Source organism: Hyla sarda, unplaced genomic scaffold, assembly GCF_029499605.1.
Source record: "Hyla sarda isolate aHylSar1 unplaced genomic scaffold, aHylSar1.hap1 scaffold_543, whole genome shotgun sequence".
In the NCBI taxonomy this organism is placed as follows: Eukaryota; Metazoa; Chordata; class Amphibia; order Anura; family Hylidae; genus Hyla; species Hyla sarda.
Window position 1 is genome coordinate 122,379 of NW_026610554.1, and position 18,319 is coordinate 140,697.

At 44.3% G+C, this 18,319-nt stretch overlaps 5 non-coding genes and 1 pseudogene across 5 annotated transcripts; all 6 read right to left on the bottom strand.

Moving 5' to 3' along the window:
- Positions 1-2,066: 2,066 nt before the first annotated feature.
- Positions 2,067-2,257, bottom strand: LOC130339444 (U2 spliceosomal RNA). Its single transcript, XR_008879816.1, has one exon. It is a non-coding gene; the product is annotated as a U2 spliceosomal RNA (small nuclear RNA).
- A 2,082-nt stretch (positions 2,258-4,339) lies between these two features.
- Positions 4,340-4,530, bottom strand: LOC130339445 (U2 spliceosomal RNA). Its single transcript, XR_008879817.1, has one exon. It is a non-coding gene; the product is annotated as a U2 spliceosomal RNA (small nuclear RNA).
- Positions 4,531-6,616: 2,086 nt separating this feature from the next.
- On the bottom strand, positions 6,617-6,799 carry LOC130339393 (U2 spliceosomal RNA). Its single transcript, XR_008879775.1, has one exon. It is a non-coding gene; the product is annotated as a U2 spliceosomal RNA (small nuclear RNA).
- A 5,170-nt stretch (positions 6,800-11,969) lies between these two features.
- LOC130339402 (U2 spliceosomal RNA) lies at positions 11,970-12,102 on the bottom strand (annotated as a pseudogene).
- A 2,089-nt stretch (positions 12,103-14,191) lies between these two features.
- On the bottom strand, positions 14,192-14,382 carry LOC130339447 (U2 spliceosomal RNA). Its single transcript, XR_008879819.1, has one exon. It is a non-coding gene; the product is annotated as a U2 spliceosomal RNA (small nuclear RNA).
- A 2,088-nt stretch (positions 14,383-16,470) lies between these two features.
- On the bottom strand, positions 16,471-16,656 carry LOC130339390 (U2 spliceosomal RNA). Its single transcript, XR_008879772.1, has one exon. It is a non-coding gene; the product is annotated as a U2 spliceosomal RNA (small nuclear RNA).
- Between the last annotated feature and the right edge of the window lie 1,663 nt (positions 16,657-18,319).

Consider the following 18,319-nt stretch of genomic DNA (forward strand, 5'->3'; position numbering starts at 1 on the left):
CCGTGAAAGGGGCGGGCCCAACAAGGTCCCCTTCATGGGCACTATCACTGCTTGCTGTCAGGGAGGCTGCCAGACAATTTTCCATGCACACTCTGGGCTGGGGGGCAGTCAACCACCAGTACACACAGCAGAACCTAAACCCATACCATTATTGCTAAGCAGCAAGACAGGGGCCCATTGCACTCCCACGGGGCCTTTTTAAATGCAATCCATAACCCGGATTTGCCAGGAACCCTTCTTACTCCTCCTACTTGCATGTGACACTGGGCTTAGGATCTGCATAGGAAACACACACACAAGCACACACCTACCTTTGTTGCCTGCAGATGCCTCCTTGGCTGTCCCCAAACGGTATCAAACCAACACCCACGGGAAGCTGTAAGCATAGAGGACATGCCTGCACCCCATTGGACTTACCTGTGTGGGTTAAACCCGGGTTATTTGACAACCTATGGCGGTGATGGTTCTGCTCAGGCAGAGCAGTGCTGATGCTCCTCATAAAGCTGTCGCTGCTGTGAAGGTTCTAGGTGACATCACAAATCCCTATGGTTACATACACAAGTTTACACTCTGCAAGGCCTGTGGAAGTGAGTGACATCATAGCACTGTAGTTCTGAGGGTTCTAGATGGATGCAACAATCTCCTGTTGCTTCTATGAAGGCCATAATAGACGACATCACCAAACAGCTCCATAGTCACATACACAGCAAAGGAGAGATGTTGTTTACACCTAGTGATGTCAGTGGTATTGAGTGACATCACAGCACAGTGCTAAGGCTCCTGGGCCTGGACACAGCAGCGGCTGCAATATCTCAACGGAGAATACGTTTATATATATGTGTGTGTGTGCGCGTATATATATATATATATATATATATATATATATATATATATATTTCTCCGCCGAAATCACTTTTAAACCCATTTCCACCTTTTTTTCCCTTCTCTTCCTCTTACTTTTTTTTCACGTTTTTTTACGTTTTTCTCCTTTTCGCCTCTTTTCTGGGCGTATTATTCTTCTTTTTCTTCTTTTTTTTCGTCTAATGCATACCCCATCAGTGCAGCAATGCTTATTCAATACCGCCAGCAGATGGAGACACTGGGGGATAATTTTCTAAGGATTTATACTGATTTTTCCTGTCTGAATTTGTCGCACAGAAAGTTGCAGGCCAAATATGTGTGACATTTCTGCGACTTTAGCTTCTAGAGCATTTTTACAACATTATACATAGGTGCTGAATACATAAAAAGCGACTGTTCAGCGACAGACAAGTCGCATCGGCTGAAAGTAGGCCAGAATGTCAGTCCATGTTGGAGCAGGTTTAGATACAGTCTAAAGCATAGATCTCAAAGTCTGTGCACAGAATTTAGCAAGGGCCTCGCACCTTCTGATGCATCAGGTAGGTGCACAATAGCATAGCCTAACCCTCTGTACTTTGGTCTATATTGATGCGGGACATAGACAGCCAGCTGATGACCAATCCATTAGTGCAATGGATGGCTGGAAGCATTTGTCTTTGCCTTTGCAATACCACAGAAGCAATGCATGGTCAATGTACAGCAATGACACACCTGTGTGAACAGCCAGGAGACCCCCACCCCCCCCATGTTATGTTACATAGTTACATAGTTAGTACGGTCGAAAAAAGACATATGTCCATCAAGTTCAACCAGGGAATTAAGGGGTAGGGGTGTGGCGCGATATTGGGGAAGGGATGAGATTTTATATTTCTTCATAAGCATTAATCTTATTTTGTCAATTAGGAACATTCAGCACCCACCCGCTATCAAGGCAGCTGCCTATCATGTCATGCCCTACCTGCACAGGTGTGCTGGCTACTCAAATGATCCAATTAAGGAGGCCATTTAGTCAGCAGCAGCAGAAGTCCTGTGCCTGGACGCTCCAACAGCGGCCAGACACAAGCAGAAGCAGAAGCAGCAGCAGCACCACCTTTTGTTTTTTGGCTGCAGCAGCAGCAGCAGCAAGGCCCACAGGGCTGGCTAGCTGGCTAGCCAGCAAGCAGGTAGCAATGAAAGTAGGAATCTTTCTTTTTAACCCTGTAAGGGGGTGGTGCACTGTACCCGAAGATACTGCCATATCGGGTCAATGCATAGGGCGACGGAAGCAAGCTTCGAAATCGGCCCCCGTTCTCAAAAATCCATTTAATATATGGTCCCCAGATAGGGGACGTATCAGATATTAAACTGATAAGAACAGATACTACACTTGATCTTAGCCAAAAGGCCGAGAAGCGATAACCGTGAAAGGGGCGGGCCCAACAAGGTCCCCTTCATGGGCACTATCACTGCTTGCTGTCAGGGAGGCTGCCAGACAATTTTCCATGCACACTCTGGGCTGGGGGGCAGTCAACCACCAGTACACACAGCAGAACCTAAACCCATACCATTATTGCTAAGCAGCAAGACAGGGGCCCATTGCACTCCCACGGGGCCTTTTTAAATGCAATCCATAACCCGGATTTGCCAGGAACCCTTCTTACTCCTCCTACTTGCATGTGACACTGGGCTTAGGATCTGCATAGGAAACACACACACAAGCACACACCTACCTTTGTTGCCTGCAGATGCCTCCTTGGCTGTCCCCAAACGGTATCAAACCAACACCCACGGGAAGCTGTAAGCATAGAGGACATGCCTGCACCCCATTGGACTTACCTGTGTGGGTTAAACCCGGGTTATTTGACAACCTATGGCGGTGATGGTTCTGCTCAGGCAGAGCAGTGCTGATGCTCCTCATAAAGCTGTCGCTGCTGTGAAGGTTCTAGGTGACATCACAAATCCCTATGGTTACATACACAACAAAGCTGGGTTGTTGTTGTTTACACTCTGCAAGGCCTGTGGAAGTGAGTGACATCATAGCACTGTAGTTCTGAGGGTTCTAGATGGATGCAACAATCTCCTGTTGCTTCTATGAAGGCCATAATAGACGACATCACCAAACAGCTCCATAGTCACATACACAGCAAAGGAGAGATGTTGTTTACACCTAGTGATGTCAGTGGTATTGAGTGACATCACAGCACAGTGCTAAGGCTCCTGGGCCTGGACACAGCAGCGGCTGCAATATCTCAACGGAGAATACGTTTATATATATGTGTGTGTGTGCGCGTATATATATATATATATATATATATATATATATATATATATTTCTCCGCCGAAATCACTTTTAAACCCATTTCCACCTTTTTTTCCCTTCTCTTCCTCTTACTTTTTTTTCACGTTTTTTTACGTTTTTCTCCTTTTCGCCTCTTTTCTGGGCGTATTATTCTTCTTTTTCTTCTTTTTTTTCGTCTAATGCATACCCCATCAGTGCAGCAATGCTTATTCAATACCGCCAGCAGATGGAGACACTGGGGGATAATTTTCTAAGGATTTATACTGATTTTTCCTGTCTGAATTTGTCGCACAGAAAGTTGCAGGCCAAATATGTGTGACATTTCTGCGACTTTAGCTTCTAGAGCATTTTTACAACATTATACATAGGTGCTGAATACATAAAAAGCGACTGTTCAGCGACAGACAAGTCGCATCGGCTGAAAGTAGGCCAGAATGTCAGTCCATGTTGGAGCAGGTTTAGATACAGTCTAAAGCATAGATCTCAAAGTCTGTGCACAGAATTTAGCAAGGGCCTCGCACCTTCTGATGCATCAGGTAGGTGCACAATAGCATAGCCTAACCCTCTGTACTTTGGTCTATATTGATGCGGGACATAGACAGCCAGCTGATGACCAATCCATTAGTGCAATGGATGGCTGGAAGCATTTGTCTTTGCCTTTGCAATACCACAGAAGCAATGCATGGTCAATGTACAGCAATGACACACCTGTGTGAACAGCCAGGAGACCCCCCCCCCCCATGTTATGTTACATAGTTACATAGTTAGTACGGTCGAAAAAAGACATATGTCCATCAAGTTCAACCAGGGAATTAAGGGGTAGGGTTGTGGCGTGATATTGGGGAAGGGATGAGATTTTATATTTCTTCATAAGCATTAATCTTATTTTGTCAATTAGGAACATTCAGCACCCACCCGCTATCAAGGCAGCTGCCTATCATGTCATGCCCTACCTGCACAGGTGTGCTGGCTACTCAAATGATCCAATTAAGGAGGCCATTTAGTCAGCAGCAGCAGAAGTCCTGTGCCTGGACGCTCCAACAGCGGCCAGACACAAGCAGAAGCAGAAGCAGCAGCAGCACCACCTTTTGTTTTTTGGCTGCAGCAGCAGCAGCAGCAAGGCCCACAGGGCTGGCTAGCTGGCTAGCCAGCAAGCAGGTAGCAATGAAAGTAGGAATCTTTCTTTTTAACCCTGTAAGGGGGTGGTGCACTGTACCCGAAGATACTGCCATATCGGGTCAATGCATAGGGCGACGGAAGCAAGCTTCGAAATCGGCCCCCGTTCTCAAAAATCCATTTAATATATGGTCCCCAGATAGGGGACGTATCAGATATTAAACTGATAAGAACAGATACTACACTTGATCTTAGCCAAAAGGCCGAGAAGCGATAACCGTGAAAGGGGCGGGCCCAACAAGGTCCCCTTCATGGGCACTATCACTGCTTGCTGTCAGGGAGGCTGCCAGACAATTTTCCATGCACACTCTGGGCTGGGGGGCAGTCAACCACCAGTACACACAGCAGAACCTAAACCCATACCATTATTGCTAAGCAGCAAGACAGGGGCCCATTGCACTCCCACGGGGCCTTTTTAAATGCAATCCATAACCCGGATTTGCCAGGAACCCTTCTTACTCCTCCTACTTGCATGTGACACTGGGCTTAGGATCTGCATAGGAAACACACACACAAGCACACACCTACCTTTGTTGCCTGCAGATGCCTCCTTGGCTGTCCCCAAACGGTATCAAACCAACACCCACGGGAAGCTGTAAGCATAGAGGACATGCCTGCACCCCATTGGACTTACCTGTGTGGGTTAAACCCGGGTTATTTGACAACCTATGGCGGTGATGGTTCTGCTCAGGCAGAGCAGTGCTGATGCTCCTCATAAAGCTGTCGCTGCTGTGAAGGTTCTAGGTGACATCACAAATCCCTATGGTTACATACACAACAAAGCTGGGTTGTTGTTGTTTACACTCTGCAAGGCCTGTGGAAGTGAGTGACATCATAGCACTGTAGTTCTGAGGGTTCTAGATGGATGCAACAATCTCCTGTTGCTTCTATGAAGGCCATAATAGACGACATCACCAAACAGCTCCATAGTCACATACACAGCAAAGGAGAGATGTTGTTTACACCTAGTGATGTCAGTGGTATTGAGTGACATCACAGCACAGTGCTAAGGCTCCTGGGCCTGGACACAGCAGCGGCTGCAATATCTCAACGGAGAATACGTTTATATATATGTGTGTGTGTGCGCGTATATATATATATATATATATATATATATATATATATATATATATTTCTCCGCCGAAATCACTTTTAAACCCATTTCCACCTTTTTTTCCCTTCTCTTCCTCTTACTTTTTTTTCACGTTTTTTTACGTTTTTCTCCTTTTCGCCTCTTTTCTGGGCGTATTATTCTTCTTTTTCTTCTTTTTTTTCGTCTAATGCATACCCCATCAGTGCAGCAATGCTTATTCAATACCGCCAGCAGATGGAGACACTGGGGGATAATTTTCTAAGGATTTATACTGATTTTTCCTGTCTGAATTTGTCGCACAGAAAGTTGCAGGCCAAATATGTGTGACATTTCTGCGACTTTAGCTTCTAGAGCATTTTTACAACATTATACATAGGTGCTGAATACATAAAAAGCGACTGTTCAGCGACAGACAAGTCGCATCGGCTGAAAGTAGGCCAGAATGTCAGTCCATGTTGGAGCAGGTTTAGATACAGTCTAAAGCATAGATCTCAAAGTCTGTGCACAGAATTTAGCAAGGGCCTCGCACCTTCTGATGCATCAGGTAGGTGCACAATAGCATAGCCTAACCCTCTGTACTTTGGTCTATATTGATGCGGGACATAGACAGCCAGCTGATGACCAATCCATTAGTGCAATGGATGGCTGGAAGCATTTGTCTTTGCCTTTGCAATACCACAGAAGCAATGCATGGTCAATGTACAGCAATGACACACCTGTGTGAACAGCCAGGAGACCCCCCCCCCCCATGTTATGTTACATAGTTACATAGTTAGTACGGTCGAAAAAAGACATATGTCCATCAAGTTCAACCAGGGAATTAAGGGGTAGGGGTGTGGCGCGATATTGGGGAAGGGATGAGATTTTATATTTCTTCATAAGCATTAATCTTATTTTGTCAATTAGGAACATTCAGCACCCACCCGCTATCAAGGCAGCTGCCTATCATGTCATGCCCTACCTGCACAGGTGTGCTGGCTACTCAAATGATCCAATTAAGGAGGCCATTTAGTCAGCAGCAGCAGAAGTCCTGTGCCTGGACGCTCCAACAGCGGCCAGACACAAGCAGAAGCAGAAGCAGCAGCAGCACCACCTTTTGTTTTTTGGCTGCAGCAGCAGCAGCAGCAAGGCCCACAGGGCTGGCTAGCTGGCTAGCCAGCAAGCAGGTAGCAATGAAAGTAGGAATCTTTCTTTTTAACCCTGTAAGGGGGTGGTGCACTGTACCCGAAGATACTGCCATATCGGGTCAATGCATAGGGCGACGGAAGCAAGCTTCGAAATCGGCCCCCGTTCTCAAAAATCCATTTAATATATGGTCCCCAGATAGGGGACGTATCAGATATTAAACTGATAAGAACAGATTTTTTAACTTGGCTACCCCTGAGGGGTATCTTTTTATTTAGAATTCATAACATTTTACAAAGTGCATTACGATTTATAAATATAATTTTTTTTCAATAAAAACAAATTTTGATAATAAAATCACATATAACAATAAAAGTTCACATAAATACAATCATAATACACTTAAAATGGGCACTTGGTGGCTTTACAAAAGGGCGTTCCATTCATTAAAATACCATTTTCTAGCTAATAAAGGATAATATTTCTTGTCTAATAAAAAGTACTGGTACATATCACTAAAACAAAGAGCTAAAACATCATTCACAGATAAAATCTCATGTTTAAAAAGTAAAATGTTTCTGGCATTCCATAGAGCTGCTTTAACACAGTTTATGATCTTCCATGCCATTGTCTCTTGAGTCCGTATTGGGCATTCCAGACATCCATAAAAAACAGCTGCAGAGTTTAAGTCCTTTATTTCTGTTATCTTCTTCACCAGAGGGAGTATTTTAGTCCATATCCTTTTTGCATAAAAACAAGTCCAGAAAAGGTGGTACACGGTCTCGGGTTCCTGGCAGCCCTCCCTCGGGCATACTGCAGTGTTGGCCATCCTTCTTCGGTGCTGGAATGCCCGGCATGGAAGACACTCGTGTATGCAGCTCCAGGCCAGATCTTTCTGTGAATTAAAAAGATAAATCATATTTGCCATCTTCCATATTTTCCTGCATTTCTCTTCATTAAAATTATTCACAGGGGCAATAAAACCACTTTCTTTAATATATTTTAACATTTTTTTGCTATTAGTTACTTCATTAATACTTTTTCCGTTAAAGTTGTACAAGTTGAAAATTTTCTCTAAAATCTTGTATTGTTGGGGAAGATTAAAAGCATAAGGACAGCTTAAAACAGTTTTAAACCACCCATTCCTCCTCATAAAAAAACCTGTATTAAAACGGATAAAATATGACCAGTAACTATCCTTAAAAAGTGTGCTAACACACATGCTAAAAAACTTGGTAAAAAGGAACGCCCTGATGTCGGGGAAGTCCTTTCCACCCATACCCTTTGGCATCATGACGATCTCTCTTCTCAATTTTTCACTCTTGGAGCTCCATAAAAAGGTAAAACATGCTTTAATAATTTTATTTAAAATCATTTCGGGGGGTGGAAAGACCATGCCAAGATACAATAAAATGGGTAAAATCACCATCTTTGTAACTAAAACCTTCCCCTCCATCGTTAGCTTTCTCATGTTCCACATACAAATTTTTGTGTTTATTTTTTGAGCCACCAAGTCCCAGCTATTAAAACCATTGTTTGACTCACTGAAGGAGACCCCTAAAATCTGCACAGACTCAGACACAGGAATGGGTAAATCCCTTAAAAACAGTCCTCCTATATTTAAAACACTGCTTTTATTAAAATTTACCTTAAAACCGGAGGCACAACAAAAAAATTCAACTTGCTTTAGGGCTTTTTGAAGCGATGGGGTGTCCCTTCCAAGCACTGCCACATCGTCCATGTACCCCACTACTTTAGCCTCTAGTCCCCCTCCTCCCGGCAGGGGGACCCCTCTTATTTGCTTATCTCTCCTCAAGGTGCATAGTAGAGGCTCAAGCGCACATATGAAAAGTAGTGGGGACAAAGGACACCCCTGCTTCACTCCGGAATTTAAAATCACATCCTGTGTCTTAAAACCGTTAACTAAAATCTTGCTTGTGCAGTTTTTATAAAAGGCCTTAAGAGACAATAAAAAGCCTTCAGGTATACCCATTTTCTCTAAAACCTTAAAAAGATAAAAATGTGACACTCTGTCAAAAGCCTTCTCGAAGTCTAAGGATAAAATGGCTAGTTTTCCGTTTCTAGACTTTGTGTCACTAATCACATCTTTTAAAAGGTTAAGATTTTCCCATATGCTCCTCCCAGGCACCCCACAGACCTGATTTGAATGGATTATTTTCTCTATTACACTTTTTAATCTATTTGCGCACAGTTTTGCCATCACTTTGTAGTCACAGTTGAGGAGGGTGATTGGTCTCCAGTTCTTTAGATCTGACCGGTCTCCCTTTTTGAACAGCAGGGAGACATCACCCTTCCTCCATGAACCTGGGAGGGCTTTTGTTTTAAATACTTCTGTAAAAAGGGAAAAAAGGTCATCTTTTAAAACACCATAAAAAATGACATAAAACTCAATGGGTATACCGTCAGGACCAGGCACCTTACCGGATTTAAAACTCCTGATCGTCTCTAAAACCTCCTGTTCCGAGATCTCCCTCTGTAAAAGAAACTGGGACACAGGGTCTAAAACATTGGTAATCTCCTTCAATGAGTCATTCATAAAATCAATATCAATATTTTTTGTATTAAAAAGATCCGCATAAAATGAATGTACCCTTTTTAAAATACCCTGTACATCTTTTTCTCCTTGTATATTATCAATTAAAACCTTTTTATCCGTTACTTTCTTAAAAAAGTACCTGGAGCAGGTCTCGTTCTCTTCAAGGTGCTTTATTTTGGATCTGAAAATTATCTCTTTTCCCTTCTGCTCCAGGCACTGTTTTATTTCTTTTTTTAAGTCAGTAATTTCTCTATAAACCTCTATACCATTGTCTCTGAATTTGTACAGGGTTTGCAGACGGGTATTTAGAAGGGAGTAAAACTCACGCTTCTCTTTAGCTCTAGAGATCCCTACTCTAATAAAAAACTCTTTTATTTTTATTTTCATTTTCTCCCACCATATACTGATGGGAGTGTTAGGATCTCTTACCCGTCTGCAGTCCTTGTAGAAGTTGATAAAATCGGATAAAACCTGCGGATCTTCTAAAAGGGATACATTCATCTTCCAGGCATTCCTCCCAGTCTTTTTTCTAAAATCACTCTTCACCTTAAAAGATAAAAGTTTGTGATCAGAAAAAACATTGGTTAAAACATCACACTTAAAAGGCAGTACTTGATAAGAACAGAAGATAAAATCGATCCTGGAGCTGCAGTTTGCGTTGCTCCAGGTCACACCGTCTCTTTCTGGTAAAATACTATTGCATTTCTTAAAAACATCAGTAAGTCTAAAATCAATAATCATATTTTTTAACATAGAAGATGTTTTATCATAGTTTCTACTTACTGAATTGGTAAAACGGTGCTCCCCCCTTAAAATACAATTAAAATCACCTGCTAAAATAAGAGGTTCAGAATCATTGATAAAAAGGGGTAAAATCTCTAACATCCGTGCTCTATCATTTTTATTGGGTGAACCATAAAAATTTAAAAACTGCCATTTAATACCATCAATAAAAGCTTTAACCAATAAAATTCTGCCTGGTAAAATCTCATGAATAAAATCAATAAAAGCATTTCCTTTAAAAAGTATGGCGACCCCTGCTGATCTGGATTCGTTAGATCCAGACCAGACTGATGGACCGTGTACCCAATCTTTTTTATACTTTTCATAATTTAAACTATGCGGGATGCCGCACTCCTGCAGGAAAACCACAGAAGCAGCAAAAATAGACAAGTAGTTAAAAAGGGCAACCCGTTTCGCTCGTGAACTTATACTTCTTACATTCATAGACAATCCGGACAACTCAGCCATTGGAGATGTAAAAAAAAGGGAGGCTCAGATAACAAACTAAAAACCAGATTGCGCACTGGAGCTCTCGTTACCCCCCACCTCTGACTCTACCGTACACATAGAGGAAGCCGGAGAGGAACCACCATCGCTCGAGCAGCCCCCCTCTTCCAAGACCACAGGTGTATAGACGGAGTACATTGGTAAGAACAGCTTCTGGGCTCCATTCTCTTTTTCGGCGTCCACCTCTTGCCCCTCCATAGGGGTCGGGTGCGTACTTAGGTCCGTTTCCGGGACCTCGGAGATGGTCACCCCTGAAACCTCCTCCTGGCTGGGAGGAGGAGGGGTATCCACCGCTGGGACCTGTGGAGGAGCTTCACTTGGAGCCCCCGTCACGACAGGAACTTCCATCTGCTCCTCCTGGACCACCTCCGAGTCCGGACGCCCTTTGGAGCCCCTTCGTCTTTTCACCTTTGCTACTCCGTCCGGGTTTTCACACTCAGGGGGACCCCGAGCAGGAGGACCTTCCGGGGTGGAATCGGGCACCTCTCGCTCTTCCACCTTCTCTGAGGTATCTGCCCGATCCCCTCTCGCATTTCTCTTCCCCGGCCTCCTCTCATTTGGGGTCCCCCTTTCCACCTGTGCCTCTTTCTCCTGGGGTTCTTTTGGGGGGGCCGTGGTCTCCATCTCACAGCTTACCTCTTCTTGTGGGGGGTGCTCCTCCTCTCTGGCTTTTCCCCAGGCTGGTCTCCGGACGTCTCTCTTGGGTTGCCCTTGCTGTTCTGTGGTTTTTTTTGGTCTGTGGGGACAGAAAGCATACACGTGACCAAAGTGACGGCAAAAATTACATCTCAAACCCTTATCACATTTTTCTGTTTCATGTTGCATGCTTCCACATTTCTTACAGGAACTTTCACAATTTTCCTTTATGTGCCCATAACGTTGGCACCTTCTGCAGAAGTTTGGCATTCCCGCAAAAAAGAGGTCGCCACACACATTGTTTAATTTAAAACGAGCAGGCGGTAATAGTATCCCCCCTGGGAGGGTGGGGTCTTTGTTGCACGTGACTTGATATCGCCATTTTGAGGTCCAGACACCACAGTCGTTCATGATTTTTCCTCTGAACTCCACCTTTTTAAAGTAGGCTGCCAGGAACCCATCGATCTCTCTCTGATTTACAAAAGGGGAGTACATCTTCACGACAATCAACTTGGTTTCATCTAGGACGTGCTCGACAATTTGGATACCCTTAAGCCTCGGATCATCTTGCTTTGGAATTTTCATTACTGCATCTAAGAATACGCCTTCCCCTATGAAAGTGCAGTCGTAGATCCTCCGCTTAGGGTAATCCTGGATGGCCAAAATCTCTCGCTTACGAACATTAAGAATCTTGTCGAGCACGTCCTCTATCACGAACCTCATGCCACGTGCATCCGCCGCATCACCTGTGAGAATGACCCGCACAGTGTGTTTAATCCGGGCATAAGCCGGTACCGAACCAGGATCTAGATCTTCATCCATGGTTCATTCGTGTTTTGGTCTGGTTCTCTCCGCTCCAACCAACCAGCCAATTCGCTCAAACCTCTCTCCACCCGAAGGCTTTGAGAGGCGATCGCAACCCGTTACCCTGGGACTAAGCCCTCTCCCCAATAGCAACAAGTGGGTGAAGCCCAGGCAATAAACCTGGGCGATCCCACAAGGCCGAGGAGAGGGGTACCCGAGTACCTTCTGACCAGATCTCCTGTATTACTACACTTGATCTTAGCCAAAAGGCCGAGAAGCGATAACCGTGAAAGGGGCGGGCCCAACAAGGTCCCCTTCATGGGCACTATCACTGCTTGCTGTCAGGGAGGCTGCCAGACAATTTTCCATGCACACTCTGGGCTGGGGGGCAGTCAACCACCAGTACACACAGCAGAACCTAAACCCATACCATTATTGCTAAGCAGCAAGACAGGGGCCCATTGCACTCCCACGGGGCCTTTTTAAATGCAATCCATAACCCGGATTTGCCAGGAACCCTTCTTACTCCTCCTACTTGCATGTGACACTGGGCTTAGGATCTGCATAGGAAACACACACACAAGCACACACCTACCTTTGTTGCCTGCAGATGCCTCCTTGGCTGTCCCCAAACGGTATCAAACCAACACCCACGGGAAGCTGTAAGCATAGAGGACATGCCTGCACCCCATTGGACTTACCTGTGTGGGTTAAACCCGGGTTATTTGACAACCTATGGCGGTGATGGTTCTGCTCAGGCAGAGCAGTGCTGATGCTCCTCATAAAGCTGTCGCTGCTGTGAAGGTTCTAGGTGACATCACAAATCCCTATGGTTACATACACAACAAAGCTGGGTTGTTGTTGTTTACACTCTGCAAGGCCTGTGGAAGTGAGTGACATCATAGCACTGTAGTTCTGAGGGTTCTAGATGGATGCAACAATCTCCTGTTGCTTCTATGAAGGCCATAATAGATGACATCACCAAACAGCTCCATAGTCACATACACAGCAAAGGAGAGATGTTGTTTACACCTAGTGATGTCAGTGGTATTGAGTGACATCACAGCACAGTGCTAAGGCTCCTGGGCCTGGACACAGCAGCGGCTGCAATATCTCAACGGAGAATACGTTTATATATATGTGTGTGTGTGCGCGTATATATATATATATATATATATATATATATATATATATATATATATTTCTCCGCCGAAATCACTTTTAAACCCATTTCCACCTTTTTTTCCCTTCTCTTCCTCTTACTTTTTTTTCACGTTTTTTTACGTTTTTCTCCTTTTCGCCTCTTTTCTGGGCGTATTATTCTTCTTTTTCTTCTTTTTTTTCGTCTAATGCATACCCCATCAGTGCAGCAATGCTTATTCAATACCGCCAGCAGATGGAGACACTGGGGGATAATTTTCTAAGGATTTATACTGATTTTTCCTGTCTGAATTTGTCGCACAGAAAGTTGCAGGCCAAATATGTGTGACATTTCTGCGACTTTAGCTTCTAGAGCATTTTTACAACATTATACATAGGTGCTGAATACATAAAAAGCGACTGTTCAGCGACAGACAAGTCGCATCGGCTGAAAGTAGGCCAGAATGTCAGTCCATGTTGGAGCAGGTTTAGATACAGTCTAAAGCATAGATCTCAAAGTCTGTGCACAGAATTTAGCAAGGGCCTCGCACCTTCTGATGCATCAGGTAGGTGCACAATAGCATAGCCTAACCCTCTGTACTTTGGTCTATATTGATGCGGGACATAGACAGCCAGCTGATGACCAATCCATTAGTGCAATGGATGGCTGGAAGCATTTGTCTTTGCCTTTGCAATACCACAGAAGCAATGCATGGTCAATGTACAGCAATGACACACCTGTGTGAACAGCCAGGAGACCCCCCCCCCCCCATGTTATGTTACATAGTTACATAGTTAGTACGGTCGAAAAAAGACATATGTCCATCAAGTTCAACCAGGGAATTAAGGGGTAGGGGTGTGGCGCGATATTGGGGAAGGGATGAGATTTTATATTTCTTCATAAGCATTCATCTTATTTTGTCAATTAGGAACATTCAGCACCCACCCGCTATCAAGGCAGCTGCCTATCATGTCATGCCCTACCTGCACAGGTGTGCTGGCTACTCAAATGATCCAATTAAGGAGGCCATTTAGTCAGCAGCAGCAGAAGTCCTGTGCCTGGACGCTCCAACAGCGGCCAGACACAAGCAGAAGCAGAAGCAGCAGCAGCACCACCTTTTGTTTTTTGGCTGCAGCAGCAGCAGCAGCAAGGCCCACAGGGCTGGCTAGCTGGCTAGCCAGCAAGCAGGTAGCAATGAAAGTAGGAATCTTTCTTTTTAACCCTGTAAGGGGGTGGTGCACTGTACCCGAAGATACTGCCATATCGGGTCAATGCATAGGGCGACGGAAGCAAGCTTCGAAATCGGCCCCCGTTCTCAAAAATCCATTTAATATATGGTCCCCAGATAGGGGACGTATCAGATATTAAACTGATAAGAACAGATACTACACTTGATCTTAGCCAAAAGGCCGAGAAGCGATAACCGTGAAAGGGGCGGGCCCAACAAGGTCCCCTTCATGGGCACTATCACTGCTTGCTGTCAGGGAGGCTGCCAGACAATTTTCCATGCACACTCTGGGCTGGGGGGCAGTCAACCACCAGTACACACAGCAGAACCTAAACCCATACCATTATTGCTAAGCAGCAAGACAGGGGCCCATTGCACTCCCACGGGGCCTTTTTAAATGCAATCCATAACCCGGATTTGCCAGGAACCCTTCTTACTCCTCCTACTTGCATGTGACACTGGGCTTAGGATCTGCATAGGAAACACACACACAAGCACACACCTACCTTTGTTGCCTGCAGATGCCTCCTTGGCTGTCCCCAAACGGTATCAAACCAACACCCACGGGAAGCTGTAAGCATAGAGGACATGCCTGCACCCCATTGGACTTACCTGTGTGGGTTAAACCCGGGTTATTTGACAACCTATGGCGGTGATGGTTCTGCTCAGGCAGAGCAGTGCTGATGCTCCTCATAAAGCTGTCGCTGCTGTGAAGGTTCTAGGTGACATCACAAATCCCTATGGTTACATACACAACAAAGCTGGGTTGTTGTTGTTTACACTCTGCAAGGCCTGTGGAAGTGAGTGACATCATAGCACTGTAGTTCTGAGGGTTCTAGATGGATGCAACAATCTCCTGTTGCTTCTATGAAGGCCATAATAGACGACATCACCAAACAGCTCCATAGTCACATACACAGCAAAGGAGAGATGTTGTTTACACCTAGTGATGTCAGTGGTATTGAGTGACATCACAGCACAGTGCTAAGGCTCCTGGGCCTGGACACAGCAGCGGCTGCAATATCTCAACGGAGAATACGTTTATATATATGTGTGTGTGTGCGCGTATATATATATATATATATATATATATATATATATATATATATATATTTCTCCGCCGAAATCACTTTTAAACCCATTTCCACCTTTTTTTCCCTTCTCTTCCTCTTACTTTTTTTTCACGTTTTTTTACGTTTTTCTCCTTTTCGCCTCTTTTCTGGGCGTATTATTCTTCTTTTTCTTCTTTTTTTTCGTCTAATGCATACCCCATCAGTGCAGCAATGCTTATTCAATACCGCCAGCAGATGGAGACACTGGGGGATAATTTTCTAAGGATTTATACTGATTTTTCCTGTCTGAATTTGTCGCACAGAAAGTTGCAGGCCAAATATGTGTGACATTTCTGCGACTTTAGCTTCTAGAGCATTTTTACAACATTATACATAGGTGCTGAATACATAAAAAGCGACTGTTCAGCGACAGACAAGTCGCATCGGCTGAAAGTAGGCCAGAATGTCAGTCCATGTTGGAGCAGGTTTAGATACAGTCTAAAGCATAGATCTCAAAGTCTGTGCACAGAATTTAGCAAGGGCCTCGCACCTTCTGATGCATCAGGTAGGTGCACAATAGCATAGCCTAACCCTCTGTACTTTGGTCTATATTGATGCGGGACATAGACAGCCAGCTGATGACCAATCCATTAGTGCAATGGATGGCTGGAAGCATTTGTCTTTGCCTTTGCAATACCACAGAAGCAATGCATGGTCAATGTACAGCAATGACACACCTGTGTGAACAGCCAGGAGACCCCCCCCCCCCATGTTATGTTACATAGTTACATAGTTAGTACGGTCGAAAAAAGACATATGTCCATCAAGTTCAACCAGGGAATTAAGGGGTAGGGGTGTGGCGCGATATTGGGGAAGGGATGAGATTTTATATTTCTTCATAAGCATTAATCTTATTTTGTCAATTAGGAACATTCAGCACCCACCCGCTATCAAGGCAGCTGCCTATCATGTCATGCCCTACCTGCACAGGTGTGCTGGCTACTCAAATGATCCAATTAAGGAGGCCATTTAGTCAGCAGCAGCAGAAGTCCTGTGCCTGGACGCTCCAACAGCGGCCAGACACAAGCAGAAGCAGAAGCAGCAGCAGCACCACCTTTTGTTTTTTGGCTGCAGCAGCAGCAGCAGCAAGGCCCACAGGGCTGGCTAGCTGGCTAGCCAGCAAGCAGGTAGCAATGAAAGTAGGAATCTTTCTTTTTAACCCTGTAAGGGGGTGGTGCACTGTACCCGAAGATACTGCCATATCGGGTCAATGCATAGGGCGACGGAAGCAAGCTTCGAAATCGGCCCCCGTTCTCAAAAATCCATTTAATATATGGTCCCCAGATAGGGGACGTATCAGATATTAAACTGATAAGAACAGATAAGGTTTCAACAAAATTTTATTGAATAAATAAGAAACCATACAAAATTTAAAATGCAAAATAATAAAAGGTTCACAAAAGTTTTAAAATACAAATAATAAAACCAGTAATAAAAGGAGAAAAAATAAAAATGGCAGGATAAAACATTATACAAATGTCATAAAAACTGATTATACTGTTATTTCGTTCCATAGAGGCAGACACCACATGGATGCTGCCTCGCTGGCCCCCAACTGTTTCTTGTCTCTTAGGTAATAGATGTACATCTCACTCAGGGCCAGCTTTATACAGTTTTTAACATCAATAAAATCATGTTTAAAAAGTAAGATGTTCCTAACTTTCCAGATGGCATTTTTAAAACAATTAATAATCATCCAGCAGATCATCTGCTGTTTAAAATTGGGGCAGTTAAAAAGACCGTAAAAGACACATTCGTGATTAAAATCTTTTAGGCCGCAGGCCCACTTCAAAAGTGGGCCTACCTTCCTCCAAAGCTCCCGTGCAAAAGGGCAGTTCCAAAATATGTGCAGCACCGTTTCGTCCACTCCGCAGCCATCTCTCGGGCACTTGGCTCTCGCCACCAGTCCTCGCCTGTGCTGGAACTCACGAGTAGGGAGGCACTGGTGGACGATTGCCCAGGCAAGATCCCTGTGTACATTCGCCAGAAACTTCCCGTACACGTTCCGCCATACCTTTTTGGATCTTGCCTGTGTGAAATTGGACACTGCCAGGGTAACCTCACTCCGCCTGAGGACCTTTGATACCTTTCTCTGGTCCCCCAGTATGTCAGGCTCCAAATCTTGGAGACCTAGGAGCCTGACTGTCTTTTCCAACACCACATAATGTTTTGGGGGACACAGAAGCACCGGAGCGTTCAGAGGGATGCGCAACCATCTTTTAAAAACCATGCCCGCAGCGTACCTTAAAAAGCAGCTAAAAATGCCATCGGATTTAATAATTTTAAAACAGAAACAGAAATACTTTATGTAAAAGAAAGTAAAAAGGTTAGGAACATCTTTCCCGCCATTATCTTTACTTTTGTACATAAAATCACGCTTTAATTTCTCCATTTTTGAACCCCATAAAAAAGAAAAAACAATTCTAGTTACTTTTTTAATGTATAAAATAGATGGAGGAAATACCATGGCAATGTATAGCATAATAGGGAGTAAAACCATCTTTATTATTAAAATCTTCCCCTCCATGGTAAGGTTTCTAAGATTCCACATTAAAATCTTCTTCTCCATCTTAGCTATAGCTGAATCCCAGTTAGGGCTCCCATCATTGACCTGGTTAAAAACAATACCTAAAACTTTAATTTGATCCTGTTGCATTGTGACTCCTGGGGTGATGGATGAATCCCAGGAGCCAATATAAAAACAGTCACATTTATCTGTGTTTAGCTTAAAACCAGAGACCTCGCAGAAATAGCTGGTGTTCCTCAATGCCCCCCTCATGGATGGAGAGTCCGGGCACAGTATGGTGACATCATCCATGTACCCCAACACCTTTAGATGGGTCCCTCCTCCACCAGGTATCGGTACGCCTCTTACTACCCGGTCTTTTCTGAGGAGGGCCATCAGTGGTTCGATTGCGCAAATAAAAAGGAGTGGGGACAGGGGGCAGCCCTGTTTGACACCTGATAAAAGAGGAACACCGCTGGTTAAAAAGCCATTAACAGAGACTTGACTAAAAC